Source organism: Oncorhynchus masou, chromosome 18 (genome assembly GCF_036934945.1).
Source record: "Oncorhynchus masou masou isolate Uvic2021 chromosome 18, UVic_Omas_1.1, whole genome shotgun sequence".
In the NCBI taxonomy this organism is placed as follows: Eukaryota; Metazoa; Chordata; class Actinopteri; order Salmoniformes; family Salmonidae; genus Oncorhynchus; species Oncorhynchus masou.
In genome coordinates, this window is record NC_088229.1 from 8,973,372 (window position 1) to 8,981,761 (window position 8,390).

General features: G+C 39.1%; 1 long non-coding RNA gene across 1 annotated transcript; it reads right to left on the reverse strand.

Moving 5' to 3' along the window:
* Positions 1–2,281: 2,281 nt before the first annotated feature.
* LOC135503633 (uncharacterized) lies at positions 2,282–3,217 on the reverse strand. The gene is made up of 3 exons (XR_010449979.1): positions 2,994–3,217; positions 2,561–2,848; positions 2,282–2,370 (listed from the first exon to the last, which is right to left on the reverse strand). It is a non-coding gene; the product is annotated as an uncharacterized LOC135503633 (long non-coding RNA).
* Between the last annotated feature and the right edge of the window lie 5,173 nt (positions 3,218–8,390).

An 8,390-nucleotide genomic window follows, 5' to 3' on the forward strand; every position in this document is an offset into this window, starting at 1 on the left:
GTAGTATTAATGATGGTAGTAGTAGTAGTATTAATGATGTTAGTAGTGGTATTAGTAGTAGTAGTATTAATGATGGTAGTAGTGGTAGTCGTAGTAGTATTAATGATGGTAGTAGTGGTAGTAGTGTTAATGATGGTAGTAGTAGTAGTAGTGTTAATGATGGTAGTAGTAGTAGTATTAATGATGGTAGTAGTGGTAGTAGTATTAATGATGGTTGTAGTAGTATTAATGATGGTAGTAGTGGTAGTAGTAGTAGTAGTATTAATGATGGTAGTAGTAGTAGTATTAATGATGGTAGTAGTGGTAGTAGTGTTAATGATGGTAGTAGTAGTAGTAGTAGTATTAATGATGGTAGTAGTAGTAGTATTAATGATGGTAGTAGTGGTAGTAGTGTTAATGATGGTAGTAGTAGTAGTAGTAGTATTAATGATGGTAGTAGTAGTAGTAGTAATATTAATGATGGTAGTAGTAGTAGTAGTGTTAATGATGGTAGTAGTAGTAGTAGTATTAATGATGGTAGTAGTAGTAGTAGTAGTATTAATTATAGTAGTGGTAGTAGTTGTAATAATGGTGGTGGTGGTAGTAGTAGTAGTAGTATTAATGATGGTAGTAGTAGTAGTATTAATTATGGTAGTAGTAGTAGTAGTAGTATTAATGATGGTAGTAGTAGTAGTAGTAATATTAATGATGGTAGTAGTGGTAGTAGTAGTAGTATTAATGATGGTAGTAGTAGTAGTATTAATGATGGTAGTAGTGGTAGTAGTGTTAATGATGGTAGTAGTAGTAGTAGTAGTATTAATGATGGTAGTAGTAGTAGTAGTAATATTAATGATGGTAGTAGTAGTAGTAGTGTTAATGATGGCAGTAGTAGTAGTAGTAGTATTAATGATGGTAGTAGTAGTAGTAGTAGTATTAATTATAGTTGTGGTAGTAGTTGTAATAATGGTGGTGGTGGTAGTAGTAGTAGTAGTATTAATTATGGTAGTAGTAGTAGTAGTAGTAGTAGTTTTTCTCAATTGCTAAAACACAATTTCTGAAACCTTGCTCCATTTCCTGAAAACATTAAACACAAAACCTCATCTTCAAGCACTATTTACATAACCTCTGACTCCTCTTGCAAAATGAAACATTCGCCTCAAAACAGTTTTACCTGTGTTCAAAATCAAACACTGCTCTCAAATCATAAACAAAGTGATCAATACACTCTCAAGCAGTCAGTAAACAATACACCGAAAAATAGAAAACACATTGTTCAAAACATACAATTCTCAGGGAGAAGTACATTTTTAATCTAAATAAATATTCACATTTTTCCGTCATTGTCTTTTGATGAACGAAAACATGTTCTATCATAGTAGCTCAAAATTGATCAGAAATTACTACTCTGCTTTGCTCTTTGCAATTTTGTTTTTTGTTCTTCCTCCTCCTTGTACCCCTATTTTTACAGTACTGTACCCCTGCATCTCACAAACTTGTCCTTTGTCTCTGTGATACTGTAATTCTTGTTCTTTGTTGATATGAACCTGCAACCAGTCAAAATCTATTGAGCAGTCAGTACTGTTAATAAATGGAAAGCACAATGTTCAGGGCCATACAATTTGTCCATTGTACAGTATACAGCCTACAATGCACTGTACTACAGTATACAATACTAAAAGGGACAAAAATCAAAGGAGTAAACATGTGATCAATGTGCTTCTTCTTGTCTTTGGGCTGGGTCAGGCCAGAGCACTTCGTTGACATCACAAGCAATATTGTCCCTCCTGAGGCAACGGGGAAGAAGCCTCTTGTGTGTCGTGTCCAGCCCTGACATGATTCCTCACCTATATCACCACAGGCTAAATCCATGGCTTGCAGCAGCTTTACTCTGGTGTAGGGTTGTCCATCATATACTTTCCATCTCCAAGAGGAGAGAAACTCCTCAATCGGATTCAGGAAAGGCGAGTATGGAGGGAAGCACAAGTTCATAAACTGCCCATTGATGTTAAACCATTCCCTTACCTGAGCAGCTCGGTGGAAATGGACATTGTCCCACACTATCACATAGGTGGGAATGAGATTCTCATTTAGCTCTGGACCCTGCTGCTCTTGAACCTGCTGCTCAAATAAAATATATCTTAGATTGGCAATAAATCTTAGAAGGTGCTGGGTGTTATATGGCCCGAGTGTAACATGGTGATGTAGAACCCCATGGTTGCTGATAGCAGCACAGATTGTGTCATTGCCACCTCGTTGACCAGGGACTTCAACAATGGCCCGCTGTCCAATCATGTTTCGGCCTCTCCTTCTCCTCTTTGTTAGATTGAAGCCTGCTTCATCGACAAAGATGAACTCATGGGGTCTGTCCAAGGATTCCAAGTCAAATATTGTCTGTGTAGAAATACAATATACTGTATGTAGGATTTTGTAAGTCAGACAGAGACAGTGCTATACTGTAGAGTACAATTAGGCTTCTGATTCACATACATTGTATGTACTGAAGAGTAATGTCATTCACATGGTATGTGTTAGTACTGTAGACAATCTGGATTACAGTAAATGTTTCTGAATGTACACTTACTTGCACATACTGAGCTCGCAGTTCTTTCACCCTTGGTGAGTTGCGCTCAAAAGGTACTCTGTTTACTTGTTTAATTCGCATCCTGTTACGATGGAGGACACGGTCAATTGTGGAAATGCTCACACTGTCGATTCCCTGGAAGTGTGTGTTGTCTTGTATCACTCGTTCCTGGAATTCTCTGAGTCGTATTGCATTATCTTGAAGGACCATGCCAACGATAACTGCCTCTTGCTGCTGAGTGAATATACTGTAGCTGTCCTTCCACCTGCATGTGGCAGCCTTGCAATACTACAAAAAGTAGTTGTGCAGTTACAAAACATATTAATGCAGTACAATACATACAGTGATTAACTTTACAAATGTCTATTGAAACAGCTGCATATAGTGTAGTACAGTACATTTGCAGTTACAAAAATACAGTAGTATACTGTACCTGTTCTCTTCTCTGAATGTCCTTACTATGGTGGACACAGAAAATCGTCACAAAGTCCTGCTAAGTCCTGCTTACCTCATTGTCAGTCCATGGACAAGAACATGGTCTATAACTGTTGCTCGAATTTCATCAGATATTTCCACTCTTTCTCTTCCTCTTCGTCCTCCTCTTCCTCTTTCTTGCCATCCTCCTCCTCTTCCTCCTCGTCGCCCACCTCGCATACACACCCGTCCTCGTCCTCTCAAATTGTTTCTTCTATCCATTCTCAGATTTTCTCCTTCCCACCTTCAACAACCTGTTTCCTCTCTGAACTGGCTTATATTGGTTGTGTCGCATCATTTGAAACAGGTTAAATCAATTTTGAGTCGTTGTGTTCAATCAATGACATGTGTTCTCTATTTGTATTTGATGGTGGTGGTAGTAGTAATAGTAATAATGATGGTAGTGGTAGTAGTAGTAATAATGGTAGTAGTGGTAGTAGTAGTAATAATGATGGTAGTGGTAGTAGTAATAATGGTAGTAGTGGTAGTAGTAGTAATAATGGTAGTAGTAGTAGTAGTATTAATGAATGTAGTAGTGGTAGTAGTAGTAATAATGGTAGTAGTAGTAGTAGTAGTAATAATGGTAGTAGTAGTAATAATGATGGTAGTAGTAGTAGTAGTAATAATGATGGTAGTAGTAGTAGTAGTAGTAGTAATAATGGCAGTAGTAGTAGTAGTAGTAGTAGTAATAATGATGGTAGTGGTAGTAGTAGTAGTAATAATGGCAGTAGTAGTAATAATGGTAGTAGTAATAATGGTTGTAGTAGTAGTAGTAGTAATAATGGTAGTAGTAGTAGTAGTAGTAGTAGTAGTAGTAATAATGGTAGTAGTAGTAGTAGTAGTAATAATGATGGTAGTAGTAGTAGTAGTAGTAATAATGGTAGTAGTAGTAGTAGTAGTAGTAGTAATAATGATGGTAGTAGTAGTAGTAGTAGTAGTAATAATGGTAGTAGTAGTAGTAGTAGTAATAATGGTAGTAGTAGTAGTAGTAGTAGTAGTAGTAGTAGTAATAATGGTAGTAGTAGTAGTAGTAGTAATAATAATGATGGTAGTAGTAGTAGAAGTAGTAATAATGGTAGTAGTAGTAGTAGTAGTAATAATGGTAGTAGTAGTAGTAGTAGTAGTAGTAATAATGATGGTAGTAGTAGTAGTAGTAATAATAATGGTAGTAGTAGTAGTAGTAATAATGGTAGTAGTAGTAGTAGTAGTAATAATGGTAGTAGTAGTAGTAGTAGTAGTAATAATGGTAGTAGTAGTAGTAGTAATAATGATGGTAGTAGTAATAATGATGGTAGTAGTAATAATGGTAGTAGTAGTAATAATGGTAGTAGTAATAATGATGCAGTGGTAATAATGGTAGTAGTAGTAATAATGGTAGTAGTAGTAGTAATAATGGTAGTAGTAGTAGTAGTAATAATGGTAGTAGTAGTGGCAGTAGTAGTAATAATGATGGTAGTAGTAGTAGTAGCAGTAATAATGGTAGTAGTAGTAATAATAATGATGGTAGTAGTAGTAGTAGTAATAATGGTAGTAGTAGTAGTAGTAGTAATAATGATGGTAGTAGTAGTAGTAGTAGTAATAATGGTAGTAGTAGTAGTAGTAGTAGTAATAATAATGGTAGTAGTAGTAGTAGTAGTAGTAATAATAATGGTAGTAGTAGTAGTAGTAGTAGTAGTAATAATGGTAGTAGTAGTAATAATGGTAGTAGTAGTAGTAACATGTAAACATGTCCACCAAAATAATACCAAAATATACGCTTGCTTTATTGATTTCCAAAAAAGCATTTGATTCTATTTGGCATTCAGGACTGTTCTACAAAGTTATTGAAAGTGGTGTAGGGGGTAAAACTATGACATAATTAAATCAATGTATACTGGCAATACGTGCAGCATTAAAATTGGCAAGAAAATAACAGAATTCTTTAACCAGGGGCAGGGCCTTCGCCAGGGTTGCAAGCTGAGCCCTGTACTCTTCAATTTTTACATCAACGAATTGGCCACTATTCTAGAAAAATCCTCTGGTGTTAGTCTCCACAATTCAGAGGTTAAATGCCTACTCTTCACAGATGACCTATGCCTGCTGTCACCCACAGTACATGGCCTACAGCAGAGCCTGGACCTGCTCGAGCAGTAGTGCCAGACCTGGGCCCAAAAAGACTAAAATAATGATTTTCCAGAGAAGATCCAGATCTCAGGGAATTAGACCAAAGTTCTCAATTGGAACAAAATATATAGAGTACTGCACACACTACAATTACTTAGGTTTAAAAATAAGCTCAACTGGACACCTTAATGAGGCAGTGAATGAACTGAGAGAGAAAGCACACAGGGCATTCTACACCATTAAAAACAAATTCAAAATGAAATACCTATTAAAATTTGGCTAAAACTAATTGAATGTGTCATTGAACCAATTGCCCTTTATGGCAGCGAGGTGTGGGGTCCACTTGCAAAACAAGATTTCACCAAATGGGACAAACACCCCATTGAAACCCTGCATGCAGAGTTCTGTAAGATTCTCCTACATGTCCAGAGGAAAACTACAAACAATGCATGCAGGGCAGAATTAGGCCAATATCCATCAATAATAAAAACTCAAAAAATAACAATTATGTTTTGGAAACATCTAAAATACATTGACCCCCGCTCATATTATTACCAAGCCCTGCAATACCAAGAGCTGAGCAAAGAAAAGAGTCCCCTCATCCAGCTGGTCCTGGGGCTGATTTCACAAACCTGTTCTACTAACAAACTGAATCCTCAGAACCAGAACATCCAATCAATCAGAATAAACCAAATTACAACACAGTCAAAACAAAACTACATTGCTTATTGGGAAACACAAGCACAAACACAAAGCACAATGCAGTGCTATCTGGCCCTAAATCGACAGTACACCGTGACAAACTATTTGACCATGGTTACTGATCAAAACCTTGGAAAAACCTTGACAAAGTACAGGCTCAGTGAGCACAGCCTTGAAATTGAGAAGTGTAGACACAGGAAAACCTGCCTCCCTGTAGAGGAAAGGCTGTGCAACCACTGCACAACAGCAGAACCTGAGACAGAGCTGCATTTCCTGACAAAAATGTAAAAAAATATAAAACAATTAGAGACTGACATTTCCCCAAATTTGAAACCCTTTTTCAACGTTTCAAATACATCTCTGATGAGAGTAGTCTACTCATCCTGTTGGGGGAGGACGCAGAGAGCTGTGGGTTGGCAGCGCACTACATTGCTGCCTGCCATAAGATGAGGGACCATGTCTGACAGACCAATCAACATGCACATGTCCTCTTCTGTATGCTTATTGTTATTGTTCAATGTATGGTTCTTTTGACCCTTGGTTAAAATACAGAGAGAGAGAGAGAGAGAGAGAGAGAGAGAGAGAGAGAGAGAGAGAGAGAGAATTGTTTAATTTCATCACCAGGCTTCTATTGAAACCATTCATTTCACTTCAAAAGCAATATTGTAAATTATGTATATTGGCTGTGGAGCTGGAATTAAATACGATGGAGTGGAGTTGTGTGTGTGTTCATTTCCCTCCTGAGGGTAAGGAAAAGAGATAGAGAGAGAGAGAGAGAGAGAGAGAGAGAGAGAGAGAACCAGACAGACAGACAGACAGACAGACAGACAGACAGAAAGAAAGAGAGAGACAGAGAGAAAGTGAGAGAGAAAGAGAGAGAAAAAAGAGAATGAGAAAGAGACAGAGAGACAGCGGGACAGAGAGAAAGAGAGAGAGAGAAATTGTCACACCCTGACCTTAGTTATCTTTGTTTACTTTATTATCTTGGTTAGGTCAGGGTGTGACGAGGGTGGTATGTGTGTTTTTGGCATGTCTAGGGTTTTTTGTATATCTATGGAGTTTTGGAATTGTCTAGGTAAATGTAGGTCTATGGTGGGCTGAATTGGTTCCCAATCAGAGACAGCTGTTTATTGTTGTCTCTGATTGGGGATCCTATTTAGGTTGCCATTTTCCATTTGGTGGGTTATTGTGTATGTGTAGTTGCATGTCAGCACTATTTGTTTATAGCGGCACGTTAGTTTATTTAGTGTTCTTCGTTTCATTAAAAGAAGAATGTATTCCAATCACGCTGCGACTTGGTCTCCTCGTTACGACGAATGTGACAGAAATAGAGAGAGAGAGAGAAAGAGTGTCTAAACTCTGGTGTCCAAACACCCAGCGCGCCCTAGACCTTCTGTCTGAGGACCTACAAGGTTCACCCAGCCACATAATAATACACACAGGCACAAACGGCCTGAGAACACAGCAGGAAAGGGTGGCCACAACACTGAAGGGAGTGATTGAAAAGCTTCTTCTACTTTCCCCTATGCACAAGTGGTTATACTATCACAAAAAGACTTCCACCCTGCTACCATACAGCGGGTAAACGCAAGTATTTCCCGTGACTGTGCCACAAAACCAAATGTTTTCCTGGCCCACCACCCCACCCTGGACTTGAATAGCCTCTATGACCAGGTCCACCTCTACAAGGCAGCAGTGCCCACCTTTGCCCTGACTCTAAAGGACATTCGTCTCAAATGCAGCCCCAGCAACAGATCAATAGACACCACGCCCAGACCTGCGGGTCCTCCCCTTGGACCTACACACAGAGGACCAACACCGAGAGGACCTACATCCAGACCACAACAACAGCAGCCGCATCCACCCCCCCAAGTCAACCACGCCCACACCCCATTTAGGCCCCTCAGATCAGACCTATGACCTACCTACACATAGAGACCTACCTTCATCAATGAAATCGGAAATACAGACATTGTCATCCCACAAGAAACCTGTTATAGAGGAGACGGACCCACTGGTTGCCCTCTAGGTTACAGAGAGCTGGTAGTCCCATCCACCAAACTACCAGGTGTGAAACAGGGAAGGGACTCAGGGGGTTTACTAATTTGGTATAGAGCAGACCTAACTCACTCCATTAAATTAATCAAAACAGGAACATTTTACATTTGGCTGGAAATGATCTTAACAGAGAAACATGTCCTCCTGTGTGCTACCTATATCCCCCCACTAGAATCCCCATACTTTAATAAAGACAACTTCTCTATCCTGGATGGAGAAATCAATCATTTCCAGGCCCAGGGACATTAGTCTGTGGCGACCTAAATGCCAGAACCAGACAAGGACCGGACACCTCCAGCACACAGGGGGACAAACACCTACCTGGAGGTAACAGCATTCCCCCCTAGGCACAACTATGACAACATAACCAACAAAAACGGGTCACAACTCCTGCAGCTCTGTCGCACGCTGGGTATGTACATAGTCAATGGTAGGCTTCGAGGGGACTCCTATGTTCGGTACACATACAGCTCATCTCTTGGCAGTAGTACTG